We start from the raw sequence: 23029 nt of genomic DNA, 5'->3' as shown, positions 1-23029 counted from the left end.
CATGCCTGATCAAAGCTAAAATGTCAAACTACTAAGAAAACAGCCCAATTTCCAAGCCATTCTGCTGCCTCGAAAAGGACCCCCTTCCAAGCCACTTTTGCATGGAAAAGGACCAGGAAAAGAAAGTAAAATGAAGAGATCATGTGGTTATAATTATTACCAGGCAAGGAATATTTCTGCAGCTCAGTGATGAAGTAAAACTCTGTCGCTCCCGTCCCCCAATAGTGTCCATCGCAAAACAACTGCCTCATTAAATCTCTGCAGTAAGATTAATATGCCGTAGCTGCACTACATTTATAACTTGCTACTCTATAAAAAGCACATTTAATGGTAAGAGCCAGAGCCGAGATACAAAGTATTACTATAAAAACTTCTGGCAGCAAGAAAGAGCGCAGGCTCTGGTCCTCCTTGCAGGAGATATAAATGAGGCTTTCCCTGGTTAATTCCGTGCATGAAGCCCTACCCTAAAAACCAGACTCGGCTTTTATGAGGGTGGCAGAAACACAAGATTCTAGCGATGCCGTAAATATGAATGCAGGGTGATTATTTAGCAACGGAAACTGGTGAGACACGAATGAACCCCAAACCTTACACGTGTGCACAAACGCAGACTTCAAACTGGACCATTTCCTACCAGTTTGTCCTTTTGGGCATAGCTAGCTTCTCACCAAATGAAACCATGCTCAGTCTTAACCAACACAGTACCAAGACATCCAGGACACTACCAACGCAAAAAAAAAAAAAAAAAAAAAAAAAATGCAGATTTCATTGTCATGACCACTTAACTAATTAAAACTATGAAACCTAAATATCCCCCCCCCAAGAAATGTTGTTCCAAACACTACAGAATAGTGGAATAGTAAAATGAAAGGGTTTTCTCCATTGCAGAGTATCTAAGAAGGGGTCAGCAAGTGACTCAGCAGGTAAAAACCTTTGCCATCAAACCCGAGTTTGATCCCTGGGACCCATAAAATGGATGCATGTTATAGCACACAGAATTCCATGCACGCACACACAAAACACCACACTAAGCAAACAACATAATGTACTTTTTAATGTAAAAAAAGGAAGTAAAGATATACTCAACAGAGACTCAGCATTAAAATCCCATGTCTTAACTAGCAAGTCACATAAACACATTTCACACTAATATCTCCCACAAACCACTGCAAAGGATGAGCAAACATCTCATGTTAACAACCATCTGTGCCAAATGATAGTTAACGAGCTTATCATGTATTTAACGTTCATATGTGGGTTGGGGAGATAGATTGACGGGTAAAACACTTACAGGAAAAGCAAGAGGATCTGTGTTCGAATCCCCAGAACCCATTGAAAAGCCAGACCCAAGCAAGCGACTGTAACAGTAGCACACTCCCATGGGGAGACAGAGGTAGGTACAGAGTGGACAAATCTCAGGAGTTCTTCGGGGTAGCCTGGGGTTGGCAACACAAGTACAATCAAGATAAGCTCTTTCAAACAAGGTCAAAAATGAGGGTCTGACTCCCTGAGGTTGTCCTCTAACTTACACACACACACACACGCACACCTGCCTGTATACACATGATCAGAGAATTGTATGGACACATACGGTGTACAGACACACAAATACAAGAAAAGATATACATAAGGAAAATGAAGCACACATCTACAAATAACTAGTTGTCTGTGTTTTGGCTGATAACCAGAGGGTATCTATTTAAAGCAAACTGTATCAAAAAGTATGTCTCCAAACCATGTTCGCTGAGTTTTAACAAGAAGCAGAAAACCTTCCTGGTGGTCAAAAACTAAATGGTGGGATCATTATTTTGTGATTTCTGGGCTCTAGATATGGATTCTAATTTGAAATCCCCTAAGATAAAGACAGATTTGGGGGAAATAAATTATACACTGTTACACAATGGCAAGTAAGCCTTAATGAAGGCATGTAACACACCAGACTGGGCAGCCAGCCGTCAGCCATGCGCTTGCCTGCTGGCAGCTGTCTCATTTCTAGTCTGTCAAGTCAAGGTAAACAAAACAAAACAAAACAAAAACAAACAAAACATTAGGAGTCGGTGGAGCGGGTGGGGACTAGATCAAGCACCCCGGATCTGTGGCCTTGCCTGCATGTGGAGAGACGAGAGACAGAGCTCCCATGGATGGCTAGGTCCCAGCAGGTCCACACAGCTTACATGGGTGGGATCATGGGTGGGAGATAGTTCACTGGTCAAGATTATGGACTGCTCTCACAGAGGACTAGAGTTCCATTCCTAGCACACACAGTGGGCAGCTAAGAACCACCTGTGCCTCCAGCTCTAAGGAGCCTGTGACCCTCCTCTGACCTCCGTAGGTACCTACACTCACACGTGCATATCCACACACAGACTCCCACACATACACATTATTCAAAATAAAAATGAATCTTTAAAAAATGCATTATGCTCATCAGCCTGGTGATAGAATGCATACCCATAATCTCAGTACTTGGGGGAGGGGGTAGGCAGAAGGGTCGCAAGGTGGAGATCAGCCTGAGCTACATACCAAGACCTTGTCTGAAAGAAAGAAAGAAAGAAAGAAAGAAAGAAAGAAAGAAAGAAAGAAAGAAAGAAAGAAACTTAATTTCCCTCTTTTCTATGTTTACTTTCTACCTACTCTACTCTCTGAAAGTTATGAAGCTGTTTTCTAGAAGGAAGGGGGGAAACAGCTTTTATTACTCATTCCCTCTTGTCTACCAGTCCTTTCAGATAGAAAGAATTACCTCTGCGTTACAACAAATCACTGCTGATATTTGGAATGCCTGTGGTTTTGCTCGACTGTCCTCAGGTCTGTCAGGCTCCTTGAAGACCAAAGAGGAGCATCACAGCTGCGTCCCTATCAAGAAAACCGGCCAAACGTGAGTTTATCTCCTCTCTCCATCCAGTCCACACGATGATCCTGTACAGGATCCTGAGTGGGGGTGGGGGAGGGAATGAGCCTTGGAAGAAACTTAAAAAAAAATGCATGCATGCACAGCTTTAAACAACTGGAGAGCTCCAATTCCAACAGAAAACACTATCTACATTCCCTTACTCCATTCTGTTGTTTATCAATTCCTCAAAGGACCTAGCAGAGGTAAGCCATTTCAATGCCCCAACAGTCAAATAAGAGAAATTACAAACATTGCCCTACTTCAGGTCATCTATTTTAGAATAAGTCACTATGCCCTGCCTTGTCACGACCTCAGCATGCAAACATTTCCTGGGTACCTTGGTTAAGACTGTGGAAGTAGTTCAAAGCCTGCAATGAGGCTGCTCCTGGCTCCCCAGAGAGCTTGTAACCTACCATCGTTTCCTAAGTGGTTGGTCAAGAGCACTTTCAGAGGTTTGGTCATTCCTATGTTTCAGTACTCACAGTGCTGATGTCACTAGAAGCTACGAATGTTTCCTAGGGCCATAGGCCTCTTTGTCCATTTATCCAGGTCTGCCATTTAAAACATTTGTCCTGTGTCATGGCATGATGCACACAGGAAACTCATCCAGGGAGAGAGAAAAATAAAAAACTCAGTGAGGTCAGAAGGAGGACAAGATGCAGCTAAATAGGGGCGGCACATTCCACCAGCACAGAGCATCTTCTTAAGGAGAAATCACAAAAAAAAACACAAGTAGAATTCAGCTTCCCAAACCAAGGACACAGACGCCAAAAGCAACATGCTGCCTTCAAGAAAATCCGAGTGCCTCTGCCAGGCACCCAAGGGCACAGGCAGAGCACGGCACAGGAGAGAGTGGATGGCAATGAGACTACAGACATTGTGAGGTTTGCATGCTAGACTGAGTGCCAGAAGCAAGTGGGGGATTGCGAAGCCGGGGCAAGATGGATCCCATTTAGAAAGATGCTGCACTGATCCCAGCCAGGATGTGCTAGCAAAGAGCAGATCAGGGAAGAAAGAACCGCTGAGCCTGCTACAGCATAAACAAGGGAAGGGGAGAGACTACAAACCGAGTCTGGAGCAGAAAGGAAATATGAACTAGGTGGTTGGTGGGAGAAAGTGGTGGACAGTGGGGAGCAGGTAAATGCTTGCAAGCCATGGGGCATGGGCAGCCATGCCTAGAGAGCAGGCAGAATCAGGCTAAAAACTCACTCTTTTAATCTGGTCTCACAAGCACAGATTTTTATCTTAAAATTATCTTCTTCTACATACCTAAATGATAGCAAATAAACACCAAGCCAAAAGTGAGCAGAGGTCATACCAGATTAACTTCTTAACCAAGTACAAAATACTTAGTGACCTCAGTAGTCTTTGGTGAGACACGTTTTACATTTTTCTTTTTTTATTTCAAACATACATAAGGGCAAAGAAAGGAAATACAGAGTTTAGCTGAAAACAAAAATGGATGTTGAATCTAGTATCTGCCTTATTCCATCTTAGTATCATTAAATATTCGTTAAAATAGATAACATGATTCCTTACACAATTCATGAACCTTTCCACTAATATAGAACCATACACAAGGGCTGGGGATGGAGCCCAGTTGGTTAAGTTCTTGCCTATCATGCAGGTAACCATGGTCAAAGCTGGAGCACCCCATAAACCAGGCTGCTGGCATCCAACACTGTCAGAGGCAGTCCCTCTTCCCATTACTGTGGAACCCACATGGACACTGAGCTGCTATGGGCTACATCGGTGCAGGGGTTCTAGGTTATCTCCATGCATGGCCCTTGGTTGGAGTACCAGTCTCAGAAAAAAACCCTGTGCCCAGATTTTTTCGTTCTGTTGCTCTCCTTGTGGAGCTCCTGTCCTCTCCAGGTCTTACTCACTTTTTTCATAAGATTCCCAGCACTCTACCCAAAGTTTGGCTATAATTCTCAGCCTCTGCTTTGGTACCCTGCAGGGTAGAGTCTTTCAAAGACCCTCTGTGGTAGGCTCCTGTCCTGTTCCCTGTTTTCTCCCTCTTCTGCAGACTCTTGACTCTTACACAAATCAAACCAAAACAATGACCAGACTACATTCTCACCTTAAACCAAGACCCTTTCTTCCTTTTTTGCAGAAGAAAAATATTACAGAGATATTTTCAACAGTCGGGTATTCTAATACTAATTTCTCTAGTTAGCAAAGTAATTTTAAAAGGCAGAAAATTCAGATAGGTGGAGCATCTTTTGAGTGTATGCCCAGGAGTGGGATAGCTGGGTCTTGAGGTAGAGTTATTCCCAATTGTCTCTCAATGCCAGATTGATTTCCAACGTGGTTGTACAAGTTTATACTCCCACCAGCAATGGAAGAGTGTTCCCCTTTCTCCAGATCTTTGTCAGTATGTGCTGTCACTTGAGTTTTTGAACTTAACCATTTTGATGGGTATAAGATGGAATCTCAGAGTGGTCTTGATTTGCTTTTCCCTGTGGACTAAGGATGTGTATTTTTTAAGCGTTTCTCTGCCATTCCATATTCCTCTGTTGAGAATTCTCTGTTTAGTACTGTACCCTATTTTTAATTGGATTATTTGGCTTGTGTGAATTTGATTTCTTGAGTTCTTTTATATTTTGGATATTATCCCTCTGTCGGATGTAGGATGGGTGAACATCTTTTCTCAGTCTATGGACATTTGCTCATCTATGTTCACAGCAGCTTTATTCATGAGAGACAGAATCTGGGAACAACCTAGATGGCCCTCAACTGAAGAATGGGTACAGAAAATCATGCTACATTTATGCAATGGGATACTACTCAATTACTGAAAACAAGGAAATCATGAAACCTGCGGGCAAATGGATGGAACTAGAAAAGATTATCCTGAGTGAGGTAACCAGAACCAGAAAAACACACATGGTATATACTCACTTATTTAAAAGCAGATATTAGCCATGTAATACAAGATAACCATACTATAATCCACAGACCTAAAGAATCTAATAAAGAAGACTCCTACAAGGATCTTAATTCTCATTCAGAAGGGCAATCAGAATAGACATTGGAAGCCGCAAAGAGAGGGAAAAGGATGGGAGCCTACCATAAAATACTCTCTGAAAGACTCCACCCAGCAGGGAATCGAAGGAGATGCTAAGACTCACAGCCAAACTTTGGGCAGAGCACAGGAAGTGGTGGGAATGGAAAGACCACAGCAAACAGGAGCTCCACAAAAAAATCAACAGAGCCAACAAATCTGGACCCATGGTGACCTCCAGAGAGTATTGCACCAACAAAGGACCATGCAGGAAGACCTTAATCCCCTGCTCAGATGTAGCCCACAGGCAGCTCAGTCTCCATGTGGGTTCCCTAGTAAGGGGATCAGAGGTTGTCTCTCACATGACTCTGCTGCCCACTCTTTGTGGGGTGGGGGGCATTACCAGGCCACAGAGGAAGAGGATGCAGAAAGTCCTAATGAGACTTGATAGGCTGGGGTCAGATACTGGGAGAGGAGAGCTCCCCTTTTCTGATAAATAGGGGAGGGGAAGAAGGGGAAGAGGGAGGGTGAAACCGAGAGGGGATGTGGGAGGGGGCTACAATAGGGATGTAAAGTGAATAAATTAGAAGGAAAAAAAAACAAATTTAAATTTAAGAAAGAAAATTCAGTGTGGAGGGAATTAGTGACTGCAAAGCATGCATGTGTAGTCTTTAGGACATAATCACAAGGTATGTAGACAACATGCCGTCTCCTGAAACAGCCGCAATCATAAATGCAATCTGTTTAGAAACTGTAGTGTAGACATAAGGATTTGGGGGAAGAGCGTAGCTGTTCCCACAGGCCTCCACTACAGAACATGTCCCTACATCCAGCCAAAGAGAATCCAGGGCAAAAAGTCCCTCGTGGACACATGAAGCCTTCTGATGGTTCTTCCAATGGTTCCTGTATCTTGGCCACTGCAGACACTGCCAGTCCAATGGCCATGTTTCAGAGCAAGAAATATCTATCTCTGTGATTACTGAACCACTAGCTTATGAGAGAAGTGTTTTTAAAAAGCAGCACGGGCCTCTGTTTTGTTTTAGATCTTTGAATATTCCTCTTCTAAGCTACAAAGCTACCCCCTGAAGGGCAGGGACAAACGGATTTGTGTACAGATTGTCAATATAACACGTTGGATATTCAGTATTCAGTTAACCAGAAGCACTCCAACCCAGAACACCAAAGTCTTGTTTTCTTTTCCCCTTCAGCACAGCTCTCTAACAAGCTGGGTCCAATGTGGAAAGCAAGCAGAAACGCTGGGCAGGTGGCTTAGCTGGTAAGGGGCCTGCCTCGCAAGCAGCACGGGACCTGACTTGGGTGGCCAGAACCAGACCAGGAGTGATGGTACACACTGTAATCCCAGCACCAGGGATGCCTGGGCACTCAGCACAGCCCAGGGGGCAAGCTCCAGGCCAACGGGAGATGCCGCCTCAAAAAGGCATTCATTTTGTTCTACAGAAACAGCCCCCAAGGTTGTCCTCTGGCCTCAAATGCGGGAGCAGTGCACAAGTGGGGGCATGTGGGCACACATGCACCAGGTTAACTAATAATGTGGAGAGTTATTCTTAGACAAAAGAAAAACAGCTAATTTTTTTCTTTCCATCCTTACACACAGGTGGCAACCCCTCCTGTTTATAAGAGGAATCTAAACAAATGTTTTGATAACAGGATGACTCAACAAAAGAAGAAGAAGAAGAAGAATCCTATAGGAAGAGGAATATGTGTAGGCAATAAAAGATCAGAGCAAAACCCACACTTGTGCTTTGTGACTTACAAGCCATTGTCACTGATAAGAACACTGGTGTTCTATTTGGGAAAAATTAAGCCGTTTTGTCCTCTCCTAGTTGGATTAATAAATGTGAAAATGGAACCAACCCAGAATGTCTAAGGTTCCTTTAGTCTGATGCAAAATAAGAAAAGCCATACGACCAAAAATAAACTACAAAAATAGATTATTATTGATCTGGCATCATTTCTGCGGCACTTTCCTTGAGGAATTGAAAACAAAGGAAATTAAACAGCATCATTTAAACTTTTTAACTGCACTTTTGATTTCCTAGAACTCAAATAATTTCTTGAATTTACTAATAAATTGTAGTTTCATTTTTAACACAATTTCTTCCTTCAAAAAAAAAAGACCTTTAAAATGCAGCTTTTTTCCTACAAAAATTGACAACCTTACCAAATGTCCATTCAATCTGCATGTATCTGCACAGCAGTAATAAAGACACTAGGTCCATTTGCATAATCAATACACAATTTACAGAGCTGCCCAGACAGAGCCAAAAGAGAATGTGGATGCTATTATCTTAGCTACTATAAATGAACAGTTGTTTGTGGAAACATGATCCCATTTACACTGTCTCATTTTTGACTTATCGGGAGAGTGTTATCATATATTAAATGTTTTAAAATACATAAAATGTATTTTCAAACAGGGCTTGGTAGCACATAGCTATAATCCTAGTATTTAAGAAGTGGAGGCAGGAGGATCAGGAATTCCAGGGTAGGACTGTTTGAAACCAGCCCCCAGGTACATGAGACCCCATTTCAAATAAATGAATGAATGAATAAGAGTTTAGCACTTCAGAGCATGTGCTGCTCTCATAGAAGACTCAGGTTTGGTTCTCAGCACCCATGTTAGGGTGCTTATCACTACCGGTAACTCCAGCTCAAGGGGTCTGATGCCCCTTTCTGACTACAGCTGTCACCTGAACTCACCCCACATACAGATAAATAACTACACACACAGAGACAAACATGCACACACAGATATACACCTATATACAAACAGATACACACCTACACCGATGCAGAGTGCACACCTACACACAAACACACAGATACATGCCCACAAAGAGATACAAATAGATAAAAACCTATACAGAGACACACACTGATACACACCTACACACAGAGATACACACAGATATATGCTTACACACAAAAATAGACACCTACAGAGGGAGACACACACAGAGATACACACACATACACAAAGAAACACACATACACATCCATACACATGCACAGGGACACACACAAATACATACCTACACACAAATATACACCTAAACAGAGAGACACAGACCCATACCCACCCATGGATACAACTCATACACACCCACGAATACAACCCTACACAGAGACACACACAAATACACACAGACACACACACCTACACACATACATACACACGTGGACACACATACAGAGTCCATCCATCCATCCATCCACCCATCCATCCACCCATCCATCCATCCATCCATCCATCTATCTGTAGGGCTCCTTGGCCTCTGGCAAGCACCAATTCTGCTGAGATCTCACCACAATGGTGATCACAATGGACTCTCCAAGCCTCTGCCTAGCCACCTCCACTGCTTCCAGAGTCCTTGGGAACTTTTCTCAGAAGCCTTTAGTGACGCAGCCGGGACCTGTCAAGTTTCCTCGGAAGACAGTCCCAGGTGTCAATGACTGCTATCAAGTCGTGCTGCTTTCTTGGAGGAGTTGCATTCCTTGGGAACTAGAGCAGGGGTATCTGGAACAGCTCTAAATCCTCAAATCAAGAAGTGACAGCAGAGGAACAGACTTGGCGGCAGAGATCACCTCTCAGATTCGCCAAAGATGGAGCCAAGCTTCTTTCTTTCGTACGGTAGTACACTTCTCACGAGGAAGCCTACCTTATACAGCTTCAGCTCAGGGCACCCAGCACCTCCCACAGCAGCGGGAACACATGTAGCCACATTCATAAATTAAGAAAAGAGAACGGAGAGGATCAGGCGTGGTACCACACACCTAAAATTACAGCCGGGGGTAGAGACAGGAGGCAGAGTTCCATTTAATCCTGAGGCACTTAGCGACCGAGAGGACATTAAAGGACATGGGCTACATGAGACCCTTTCTCGCAGAAGAGAGAGGATTGCAAGAGGAGGAGGAGAGAGGGGAAGAGGAAGCAGGAGAGGTGGGGGAAAGGAGGGGGAAGGGGAAGATCTAGGGCAATGGGAAGTCACAGCTCCTTCAACCCAGAGTGTGTAGGATCCTGGAAGAAATTTTCTAGAATAAAAATTGAGACTGGGGTTGTCTCTTCCTGACCTGTCACAGAATCATCGTATTACTTAGAACGTGGTATTTCTACTCTGGATCTTGAGGTAGATGGAACAGGTCACGGAGGGTCCTCTCCCGTTCCTGAGCTCTCTTGTCAGTGTCCCCTCTCACACCCTTCTGATGCCCGCACAGCAGTGTCCCTGGTCTCATTCCTAACAAGACAGCCAGCCCCACTACAGCTGACCTTTGAGAGAACTAAACTACCACTCTTTATAAAGTATTTTCTATAATATAAAATGATTCCACAGTGGAATGTCCTCTGTCACTTCCTGTCACTGGAGGGTATTCCACTCATTAAAAGTGGCCTCTCACAGTCCTCTGGGCTCGCCCCACTCTGATTTCCATTCCTCCTTCTCTCACTGCATTTAGCATTAAGGTTGACAGAAGAAAGATAAATGCATACTTGAAAGTCATCTGATTGGAAATATTAAGGCATCAGACTTTGTATAGAAAGTCAACTTTAGGACAGTCATTTAATACAAAGAGAAGGGGAAGACAGTGTCCACCAGAGTATTCCTAGACAAATGAATGCCAAGGCCAGCCATTGGACACAGGCCTGGTCTCTGAGGGCCAAAGGAACAGCCAGAGGCAGGCAAGTCACTACTGCCTGAAAATATGGGCCTGGTGGTGACTTTGTGAAATAAAGGTTCCTGACAGGAGGGCTGGCCACTGACCAAACATGGAAGCTGAGGGCAAGAAAGTTTCATAAAACCTGCCACAAAAGGAGAGCTAAAATAAGAGGAATGCAGAGGCAGAGGTTAGACAGCCAGAAGGGAGTGGTTAACAGTCCCGCGTCCTCCTGCAACCTTCACTCTACACAGGGGCGCATCTTGAAGCCACAGAAGCCACCCTGGGCCTAAGGAAACGCTGGAGAACAAACTCATCAATGACAAAGGTGGTGTAAGAAGCCATCCCCACATTCAGCTAACTCCTTGGTAAGCCAGGCCAAGCTGACCTTTCTACTTAGAGTACTGACCAATCTATGACCAAACCTTGGCATGATCCATGAATTATATTCCCAGTCCTTCCCTAAAGAACAACGATACTTTGAATTACAATTTGAAAATTAGGATTGGCCGTTTTGCCAAATCCTTGCCAAAAAGATAGCAATGGTGGGAGGCTCCATGCTTAATTTTTCACTTGATGTTTCCATTATCTTCTCACGGGAATTTCTGAAGGTATTTTCCTTCAGAATTCTTTCTACATTGGCAGAATGAAGATGGAATTTAGACTCCATTGCTGCACTAGCCAGTGTCCAGGTGCTACCCTTGGTATATATACGGAAGGACTTGTATGTGAGCCCCTACCCTCTCCCAGATGCCTCACCTCTGAACAGGATCAGAGGGAATCTTTAAGCCAAGCTTGATATCCCATGTTTGAAATCCCTGCCACAGAAAGGCCGAGTGGGAGGACTGTGAGCTCAAGGCTAGTTTGGGCTACACACTGAAGAATAATATAGGAGAGGGCTGGAGGGAAGGAGAGGGGAGGGAAGGGGAGGGGAATTAACAATATTCCAAGATCAATCCCATTAGACTTTGGAGCGTGGAGTCTAACTGAATGCCTGTCTTGACCATCACACTTCTCTCCCCCATCTTGCAAATGTCTGTTGAGCCTCTACTTCATTTCTAGAAATATCCTTGGTGCTGAGGAGCAAGTGGATAGGGCATTGGGCAGAGAAAACCCTGCAGCCACTACAGTGGAGGGATTAGGGAAAACCAACACAGGCAAACACCTATCTGTCTTGGAAAAAGTACCAGCAAAGCAGAGTACAAAACTTCCAGTTCCTACACGGCCAAAGAAAAACTACTAAGCACACACTCAAAAGACAAAGTCGGAGAAATATTTTAACAAACAGTCTGAGGACAAATTTTCTTGGTGATAAAAAAAGGCCTTTTCAAACTAAAAGATGAGAGAACCCAGAATATAAAAAGACAACTGTCAGGAAAAAAAATACAGAAGATAGTCAAGCCACCTCCTAGCTACAGCATTTCCAATTAAAGTGTCATGAACCACACAGCTTGTCTACAAGTCCTGTCAGGAAAAACAAAGGCCTGAATCACAGCCTCTCTCCAGGCCTGTGGCTAATAACAGCAAGCACTGTTTTTCAGCCCTGAAAAGCACTTAAACGTATACAATCCCACTAACTAGTACTGCAGTTTTCAAGAACATGCTCCGTGTTACAGAATCACGTGTGCCAACAAGAAGCATGGGGTTCGTGGAATCATCACTTGTACGTGATAAGCTAACCCGACAAATAATCGAATAGAAACATCCTGACGATCAGCAAACTCTCATACAACAGGGTTGTTAAAGAATGAAGGAGATGATGCGGAGTGTGGGTGCTAGGGGTGCATACAGCTGGAGGCCAGGCGCTATGGTTTGAAGCCAGTCGCTATGGCTAGCAGTGAGACGCTATGGTCAGAAGCCAGGCGCTATGGTTTAGATACAGTTTGTCTTCAGTCTTGTGAGCTGGAAACTTGACCCCAGATGTGGTGGTCTTGAGACCTGTAAAAGGCTGAATACCATTATGAAAAACAAGTGATGTTAGTTTCCTAAAATAGATTATTGCTCACAAGAGTAAGCTGTCATAAAGTGATAGCACCCCATGCCTTGGCTTCTGACCGTAGCCAGTTATTTTCTGTTTCTCCACCGCGTCATAATGCAGCACAAGACAGGATAACATTGCTTAGATGGACACGTTGTGGGCTCAATAAGCCTCTGTGCGTTATGGGCTAACCCAGCATCGATTATTTTGTTACAGCAACAATAAGTGAACTAATGCATAGATGTAGAGTTCCTGCTTTGGCTTTGGGGGGAAGGGTATACAGACAGAGAGAGACCTAAAAAAAAAATAAATAAATAAACTCTAGGTTTCTGCCTAAGTGCTTTGTCCTTTCTAGATCACTGCAAAACACATATTTAAAGAACAGTTGGAAGAAGCAACATGTTATTAGCCTGGTTCGCCTGTCCACGGCAGCCACACACCTCATTCCAACCTGCCTTAGAAAATGATTCAGATAGTTAGTAGGGCTTAGAGTAATAAATATGTCTGCATAGGGATTGCTTCTTTCTTTCCTTCTCTTTTTTCTCTCTTTCCTTCTGTCTTTCTGTCTTTCTTTCTTAGTAACAATATCTCAAGTAGAAACAATGGAACTGTGAGCTGTCAAGTGGAAGGGTGAGGGGAGCCAGGCTTGATGACACATACTTGTAATATTTGCACTTTCAAGGTGCAGGCAAGAGGATTAGAAGTTCAAGGTCACCCTCCCTCAGCTACAGAAGGCGTTCAAAGGAAGTCTAGCTATACCAGGAGATCCTGTCTCAAAACAACAACAAAACAAACAGAGAGAAAGAAAGGCAGGAACTGACAAAGCAATAAAGTGCTCCCAGAGAAGCCATTGTTAGAACCTTCCACAGTTTCTCTCCATTCACTCTAAAGCCAAGAGCACACTGGCTGGCGTGCACTGTCTCCCCCCCCCCCCCCCCGGCAGTGACAGCCAATAAGCTCTTTGATCTGGAAACGGTGCAGAGAATTTTCAGAGACGCTCAGCAGCGCGGTACTGCTCGACTGCCATTTTTCCTGCTCTGGTATTTGACCAATCAGTCAGGACAGATGTTAGGTTGTCTTCTGATACCAAAAGAGTTTGTCCTTTATTTAGGAAGCAGTCAGAGTTCAAATAATTCCAGAGACTGGGAAGAACAGACAGATCTACTCAATGGACACAGATGGCCACAGTGTACTTCGAACAGGAAAACTGGGTCCTCGAATAAAAGAAGTCCAGACTGGGCATGCAAGTATCGTGTGCTAATCATATCGAAAGGCTGCCTCTTGTATGTATGACTTGAAAATGTATTGTCATTGTATAGTATAGTATAGTACTATCTAGAATCAACTCTGCTGGGTATAAAGGAATCACCAAGTATCTTCACCATCTATTCTAGAAGCATGGACCCAGATGGGTATAGCCCTTTCCACCATCTCCCAAACACCTAGTGCCTACCTGGAGCCTGACGAGAAATTCTGTAGAATGTATGATCGCGTTCAACATTTCTCAACCTGCAACATAGGGGCCTCATATTTGGCTTGACAGCCCTACCACTGTAAAGGGCATCCAGGCCTTGGACAATGCGATACAGGGTCACCCACAAATGTGTTGGGCAGCGTGTATAGCTACCCTAGGATCATATAACCCATGTGGCACAGAACAGACACGCCTGCATCCAGAACCTTCTGTAACTGATGGGGAAAGCCTAGCTCTCATAAGCAACTTGTTTTCACTGCCAGTCATAAGGAGGACATAAAGCTCTTCGTATCCTTCAGAGCATCTCCAACTGCTGGCACTCCTACCCCTGGTAACATGACAAATGAGCAGGATGCCTTAAGCAAATGAACAGGCCCATCTGCTGATATGTTCATCACCAACGTTTTTATCATGGCACCGAGAGAGGAGGAACAGAAAGCTTCTTCACAAAAGGTTGACGGACAAGGAGACTGACAGTCTATGGTGGTCTGTGCCCTACAAGGCTTGAAAGGAACAACACAGAAAGGTATCTTTAAATGCCAGGCCAAGACAAGCACAGTACTCCAAGAAATGAAAGTGATATCCATGTCTTTATTATTACACAAGCCTGGCAGGAGAAAGCACAACCCAGGCCTATAGAGAGTTCAAGAAGAAGCCTCCAACAACGTTATCACAGGTTTGGGATCTGTGGCTGTATAGAAACCATTGAGATATCTGTACAAATGGGCAAGCATTGTAGGTAACTTCTACATGTAAGTCGAACTCAATTCCAAAGTTGTCTTTAAAGGGACATACTTCAGATTTGGGTCCACATGTTGCTACTACTTCAGGTGTTCGCTCCAAAAATGTACCTGAGGGATGGCAACATGACTCAAAGGATAAAGGCGACAGCCACCAAGTCTGAAGACCTGAGTTCAGTTCCTAGGACCCATACGGTGGGAGGAAAGAAACAATTCACACAAGTTTTCCTCTAGTCACCACTGATCTGACATGCACACATGCAAACACACACACACACACACACACACACACACACACACACTAAATCAACTATAATGCACCTGTCACCCAGATCAATACAGAGTGACCACACACACAACATCAAGTCTGTAAAACTCATGAAACCTCTATCAGTGGAGCCAGGAAAGGGTCTTAGAAGCTACAAACTGCTCTGTGGGATGCCCAGAGCTCAAAAGGAGAGTCTTGATAAAGACCCCGAGAATGGGTTACTGGATTGATTTTGTCTTCTTTCCTGGGATTCACTGGAAATCCAGTCATCCAGCCTCCTTGGCAGATTCCAGCTAGTCAGCTACACCTCTACCAAGCCCACCACTGAAAAGGATACTTGCTTTCTTGGCATGGCTTACTGACAAACTTGTAAGGGCCATGATTTCTTAATGGGAGAATTCTAAAATGTTAGAGTTGGAAGGAGCTGCAGAGGGTCTCTGGATCTGCACCTGCAGTGGTGAGGAGGCAGTGATGTGGCCTCAGAGGTTGACTTAGCACTTTGTGTGAGTCAGGTAAAGATGCACTCTCCCTGGGAAAGCCACCCAGGGCCCTGCGCTGGGTTCTAAATATGCAAATCAGCAAGTGTGAGAAACAGTTACATGTAACAGGAGCTATAAAGCCGTGTTATTACCTTATAATGGCCTTATTTTGAAGATTAAAATTTGGCATAATGATGCCATTCTAATGTAAATGATCTCTGTGGTGCTGAAAGAGGCAAAAGGGAGTTCATGTTCATCACCTTTTTCTTTGGTCAGTTACACTCCTCCAACACAATTTAGTCTGGCCCTCACATCTCTGACTATGAAGGCCACCAAGACACCCAATAGTATTACCTTTGAATTGTCTTATACGCATGAGCCATGGTTTGAGAAATGTTCACCTCAGATCATTTACTGTCTCTTGGGGGAAAAAACATCATCAAACTTGTACAAGAATACTTTTCAATATCAACTTGCTGAGTTTCCCAGGATTCTTTGCTGAATCTGCAAAATAACAAATTCCTTATGGCTGGTTCTGTTTCATTTCTAGATTGCAGAGATTTCTAAAATTTAGTACAACTAGGTTTAATGTCTACATCATATACATTCTCTAAGATCCTCCAATCAATAAATTAATTAACATTATGAATTCTTCAAAAATGTTTTAAAAATAAAATTAGTTCCACTATTGCATAAATCAACTTTCCAAACTACTATCTGGAACTTTCAGGAGGAAGAAAAGAAACTACAGCATTAACCACGCCAAAATGGAGTGGGAAAGTTCTATCTACTTAGCGTCTTTGACCTAAGTGCCCATATTTACCTTTTGAATGTAAGGAAAAACAAAACTTGCTGTTCTTAAAAAGTAATGTTCATCAAACACATAATGCCAAACCCTCTTTGAAACTCATCTGACTAACTGCTTTCATTGACTCAACAAGCAGAAAAGGCGTGAACATACCTTATGCAAGGCTCCCCTTCCAGTGTACAGAAACTCCCTCCACCAATTGAAAAGCCATGGGAGGGATCAAAAATCTCACTCAGTTCTCTTGGCTAGAGGCCTCACAAGGGCAAGCTTATCTTGATGATGCATGAATCCTCACAACTAAAGGTGGTACCTGGGACCAAACACTAGGCTTACGTTATGAGGTGGGACTGACCAGTAAAACAAAGAGAATAAGCCCTCTCAAGTCTCTGGTCTGAAATCCAAATCCTAAATAAGAGACTATAGGCAGCTTTCCCCCAAAATAAACTCAGCCAATCAGGGCTCACCATGATAGGAAGGTCTCCTTGCTAACCTGCTATATCCATGGGAATCATGGGCAACATGATTCCCATGACTGCTTGTTCTTATTCTTAGTTCCCTCCACAAACTATGTATCTTTCCTTGGGCCTACAGTCCTTCTTGCTCTTTACCTCCTGTCCACCAACCGTTGCCTCAGATACACAACAGCTGGAAACACCCTTACAGACCGGAAATGCAGACTCCCCACAAAGGTCAGCTATCCCAAGATGGCACCAGCCTTCCCAACAATAGCCATGTTTAGACTTCATTAGCACTTAGCAGAGTGGCATTTTTTTAATATTTAATGCCCTTTCTCTTTTCTAATGTATAAAAATAAGTGAAAGAGTAAAGCACTGATTATGTTGCTAAAAACCTGTTAAAACTGCAACAAGCTAAATCATTAGCAATGCTGAAACAATATTTAGTCTTACTCCGGCACTCTCCCCGGACTTACTGCAGTTCTGCTGTGAAGGACGAGAATACTAAAGAGCATGTAGGAAAGGCTGGGAAATGTCTCTAAAGATAACATAAAGTTTAGGGCATAGTAACCGTTCTTTCTTTTTAATCCTGGGCATCGAATGCCCTATGATAGATCAATGTCTAGTTCATCCATGGACGCTTCAGCTCAGGATAGGTTTGCACAATGAACTGTGAGGTAACATGTCAGACTGTCAGAAACTGAGAACTTGGTTCCTGCCGGGTAAATAAATTCCCATATTGATATGTTCTCAGCAGACCAGTAACAAGTTTAGAAAAAGTCAACAACACCAAGGTTCTAAGAGTAGCGAACGCGAATGGTAAGTGCTTTTCTATTCCTTAAAACGACGGCCGGTTTAACTGGGGAAAGCTGAATTTTTCCCTTAGGAAGTGGAAAATGTAGACAGGCAGTGTAGAAGGTGCTGGTGAGTGTGCACTCTGTGTGTCCGCATGTCCACCGGCAGGTGTGATAACTGAAGGTCTAAAGCCATTTGGTTTCACACTTTAAAATAATCATAAGCAATACCAAAATGTAATTAGAAAAAAAAAAACTTGCTCTACTATAGAAATGGTAATCCCTTGTCTGCATTTCAATTGGGAACACCTCAAGTTCTCACATAAATAGGAAATGCATTCTAAACCAAGCTATCTTCACTTGAAAACTAGACGTAAAGTCGACCCATGCCGATATGTATGGCCACAAACAAATAAGAATGACTACATACTTTTCTTCTCAGGAATTTTCAAAGCATTTACTATCTTATTAAAGTGCATGGTATACGAAATACAGTTTGTGACTGCATACATTCATCTTTTTTTTTTTAAAAAAAATCTTCCTAGAAAGGGGAGTCACTAGGCAAGCATATTTGAATCTGATTTTTTTTTATTGTTGTTGTTAATGCCCAAATTATAAACCTTTCCTATCAGACATCCAGAGGAGAGATGCTATGGCTTGTACTGCCATCATAATGATACCCCCAAGATCGGCCTGGTGCCTGCAGCTGGGGTAGGGTCCCCAGGTACCTGGATGACCTGACCGCTGCTTGATCATTATCCCTGCCAAGACTGAAGCTACTGAAGTTTTAAAGAATTCACATCTTACTCGATTTCTTTCATCTCTAATAATTACTAAACTGGTGTAATTACCGAGGCGCCATGTGCTGCATGCAAAGGCCCACACTGCCTGGAATTAAAGGGTTTGGGGGTTTTGTGTGTGTGTGTTTTTAAGCCATGCTCTGCTTAGTTTTCAAAGATTTATCTCGTGTCAGCCTTTTGCACCAGGAGTCGCATAATTATTTAAATCTTGGAAAAGCTCTCCTTACAGTGTTTGATTAATGTTATGAAGGAGCTTTTAAAATTTACTCATGTTAACTTTAAGTTTTAATTGCTTTATGATGGCGTTGTAGCAGAACAAATTTTAAAACAGACAACTATAATGGGCCAGGAAGACACAATCCCGGCCAGTACAAGTGCCCACACAAAACCACGGCAACATGTTTCCTGTTTCATTGAAACGAGATTAGAAAGTCACACAGACCCACGCACAAGCCCCAAAGAACTAACTTTAACCTTTGACAGCACACCAGGAATCAATGCAGAAAAAATTAAGTACATCTGAGAATAACGCTCAGCAAGAGAGTTGGTTCTAAACGTCTGCCTTTGTATCAAAACCTCACACAATTCAAAAGCATTCTTTAACATACTGTCTCGTGACAGCATTTGCATTTTTAACAAGCCACGAGGCTGCTAAAATATGCTGCAGGTGGCACAGATCTCTGTATTATCTTCTCCCTTAAAAATAACTACCAAAATTAACGCTATATCCATTTAGGCACAGCCCTACGGTATGTGCTCAATGGTGAGAGAATGAGCGGTATTAAATCACCCTTGTGAACTGGCCAGGTCAGTCACTAAAGAAAAGCAACAGGAAGAAGAGCTCCTTCTGGAAATTCTTACGTTGATCTCAAAGAATTGCTGGACTGCACTAAGCAGGCCTCCTTCTCCTTGCGGCAAGCTCTTACATCAAAATGAACATGCAGACAAGTAGCAAAGATTGTTTCAGTTTGTGGCAACCAATGTTCCTCCAGACTTTATAACAAACCTCCTTTAAAAGGAAAGGGGAAAGGGTGTCACGGACATCTTTACAAAGTGAACCTCCTGCACTTGCCCTGCCCCAAGTACATTAAAAGAAGAAAAAAAAAAAGTTGGAAACTTCTGTCACCACTGTCAGGAAGAACTGCAATGGATTTTAAGGATCTGAGAATATTCTGGCAACAACAAAAAGGAAGAGAGAGAGAAAGAAGAAAGAAAAAAATATTAGCAGCTTGCTTTATAAAGAGCAGCTAATCTTAACTCGCTTTGTAATTTCATTTTTACATGTATGCTTTTATGTTCAATATCCTATTTTCTTTACCCTTTCTGGGCTGGACGAATAAAAGCTAACAGTCTGCTCATTCACCAGACAGATGTTTTTGTTTAGAACCTCAGGAGTGTGCTGTGTTCTCTTTGAGGAGGTGCTGCCAGGGCTGGGAAGGTGTGGGCCAAGCTCTGGAAGAGGCTCGCTGGACCATCAGCTCTGGAACTTTGACTCTCGGGATCCCTGCCAACTGTAATTGCTGTTTTTGTTTATTTCGGATTGTCTGCTGATTGGACTATAATCAATTTAATGACTTCAACATCTAGTCGGTATAATTTAGAGGTGGTGGAGGGAAGAAAGAGTCACTGACTGACAGAGAAATAGAAGTAGAATTGTCAAAGGGGGTCTGAGTGGCAGACTGAGCTGCTGCTGTTTCCAACCACTGCCTTTTTTATATGTACACAAATCTAAAATGTAGAAGCATACATTTCCACAAGCCATACAATCAGTACTTTGCCTTTACAGATCAGGGGATGGAACACTGACTCTGTTATCTAATGTATACCCACGCATGTGCATAGATGTGTGTCTTAATTTTTCTTAAAATTTACCATAGGTTAAGAGCTAGTTATCAAGAAGAGCTCCAGTTAACATATTAGAAAGAAAGATAGAAAGAAAACTGTTTTCAGAAAAAAAGAGCCTTCTTGCTTTTTGATAACTAATAGTAAAAATATTATATTTCCTTATAGGCAATTGGCTTTGTTTCCATTCTGTAGCATCATTTCTAACCCTAAATTGAATCACCATTGGAAACAGGATTTTTTTTAAGAAAGCAAGAACATGAAACATACCAGAAACACTTTTTGTAATTGTTATATTTTATCTTTCTACCATGTGTATGTATGTGTATATATATATACATTTATGTATAGATGTATGTATATACATGCAGATAGATATAAAAGTTTGAAAAAGCAAACACAAAAAATGGGGGGGGGTAAATACTTCTATTAAATTTGGGGATGAAGAAAATCCCCTTAGTGACTTTTCAATGCTTGCAGTGTTTACAGTTTTCCCGCTAGAGAAAAGAGTGAAATCCATAGGTTTTCTAACTTTCCAAAGGCTTAGAACTTAAAACCCATTGTCTTTTCATTCAACTTCTCTCATTTCTATTTCTTCTTTAAATTGTGAGTCGAGTTTTTGCCACTTCATTACATTTCTAAGGAAATAATTCATCCTTTAAAAAAATCCATTTATAAGTATAAAAGACAGTGAATGGGGAAAAGGTAAGTCTAAAGTGTGATAAGTTCAGAATGTGCCAAGTTACAAAGGGCTAGCATCAGGCACAGCCAAGTTAAACAAGGCTCTTTGGGGGTTCCCTTTCTCCCTGGTCCCACCATCCCTCTCTGGAGGTTCCTGGTATGAGTTTATGAACACCTGAGGGTCCAGATACCCTGGCTGTGTCTTGTGTTTAACTTGGCCATTTAAATGGCTAAGCACTCCCCTCTCTCCTTCCCAGCTTTATAACTTGGCTCTCACTGAGGGTCTCACACCTTTATGCAGTAGACCACTTTTTCCTTCTATTCTTGCTTTTTGGAGTCAACTTCAAAATAAATAATGTTATCAGGTAAAATGGCTGAGAAAGTTCCATCAAACAAGTGCCACAAGAAATAGAATAAAGAGCCAGCAAGAAAAATAGAAATAGGTCACAATTGACCAATTTGATACAACTGATTTGCTGGCTCTAAAAATAAGCTGACAGTAAACTATTTTCAGTCAGGTAATCTTACCATTGTCTAATCTCAGGAATGGAGACCAATATCTAAATTATACAGAAGACTGAGGGGGAGGGGCTCATTTAATTGGCCATTCATTCCTTTAAATGCTGGCCTTATTTCCCTTTGTCCTTAGTCAGAAGGGGTCACTGTAAGGATAGGCAGTATTTGACACAGGTTTGAGTGTCTGGAAGGTAAGGAGGTTCCGTGTTTCAAACACGGGGTTTTGTGAATGCAAATGAGTATCTGGGATGTTAAACAGTTTCAACAAACTCCAGCAAGGCTTGCTTTCCTACCGTCAGTAACAGAGAAGCTGCCTGAGGAAGTGGGCTAATCATCCCCCAAAGTTTGCCATTACAAAAACACTGCTTAATTTTTAAGTAGGCATGATTATCCACCCAAAGTCCCCAAATTATAAGAATTCCCTATAATGAATGCCTCTGATAAGAGAAATTCCTGAGAAAGCACATTTTAAGCATCTGGTTAGAAATAAAAATCCAAACTAACTGTTATTTTGTATGAATGTTTTCACCTGCCTGTGGAAACTACACTGGGGTTCAAGTTTGAAATGACATCAAAAGAGACAGCCATATCAGAACTATCTCTTAACCCCTGCTTGTTAAAGAAATAATAGACAGGTTGGAAATCGAATGCAGAACTTTGAGTTTTTAGAAGGACTTACTGCTTTTTCATGGTCTCCAACACCTTTTTCAAGTTGGTTATCACAAAATCTACATGTTTCTGATGTACCGTCACTCATCTGATAAAACCAGAGCCAGTCTTTCTTAGTGGTAAAATTATCAGTCAGCCCTTCCTATGTGAGGATGTGAAATTCGATACTGCACCATCTCCCCTGCACTGCTCACAACAAACAATCGGTCACTGCTTACTATTGCAAACACCAGCTGATCTCTCATAAAAAGTCGGTGCTGGCTTTTCAAGGATCCGAGTGTGACTCTCTGAACAGCATAATGGACTCAGAACACTCTTAAAACACACTTTGGAAAATAAAGACATCCTTCCAGGAAGACAGAAAGTGACTTGGATCGTGAAGAAAGGGGCAGTCATTTAACAGGAACCACCCAGAATGCCATTCTAGCTCTCCCAAACACTACTCATGTCACAATCGCTCATTTGACACAGCTCATGCAAATATGTATTTTTCCAGGCAAATGCACACCCTAAAGAAAAACAAGCCCGATCTTCAGTGGGGACTGTGCTATTTTTATTCCTGTCTTTAGCTTCTCACCCCCAAAGCCTAGCCAGCCCACCTGAGGCCAGCACCTCTTCTGGGAAGCATCCAAGCAGCTAGCTGATGGGGAGAACACTGCTGCGTTCTTCATACACACACACACACACACACACACACACACACACACACGCTTTGATTTTAATGTAGATATTTTGTTAGCACTTGACAATTGAAGCCCAGAGGCTGTGTCTCAGTGAAGGAGATACTGGTTCCATTTATTTTATTTTTATTTGCAACACACCAATAAAACAAAAGAATAAAATGTCTTTCCTTCTTACTGACCCTTTCTCCCTTACCAATCTAAAAAGCTACACAGCCCCCCTCCCGCGCCCCTGTCCAGGTATTTTACAGTTCAACTCAGCCAAGATTTCCCAGAA

General features: G+C 42.6%; 1 protein-coding gene across 3 annotated transcripts in view; it reads right to left on the bottom strand.

Moving 5' to 3' along the window:
- The window catches only part of Znf521 (zinc finger protein 521), a 281029-nt gene that overhangs the window by 254161 nt on the left and 3839 nt on the right, over nt 1-23029 (bottom strand). The window lies entirely within an intron of this gene.

Source organism: Meriones unguiculatus, chromosome 2, assembly GCF_030254825.1.
Source record: "Meriones unguiculatus strain TT.TT164.6M chromosome 2, Bangor_MerUng_6.1, whole genome shotgun sequence".
Classification (NCBI taxonomy): domain Eukaryota; kingdom Metazoa; phylum Chordata; class Mammalia; order Rodentia; family Muridae; genus Meriones; species Meriones unguiculatus.
Note: the sequence above shows the minus strand (reverse complement) of the source record. Positions and strands in the feature narration are given on the sequence as shown.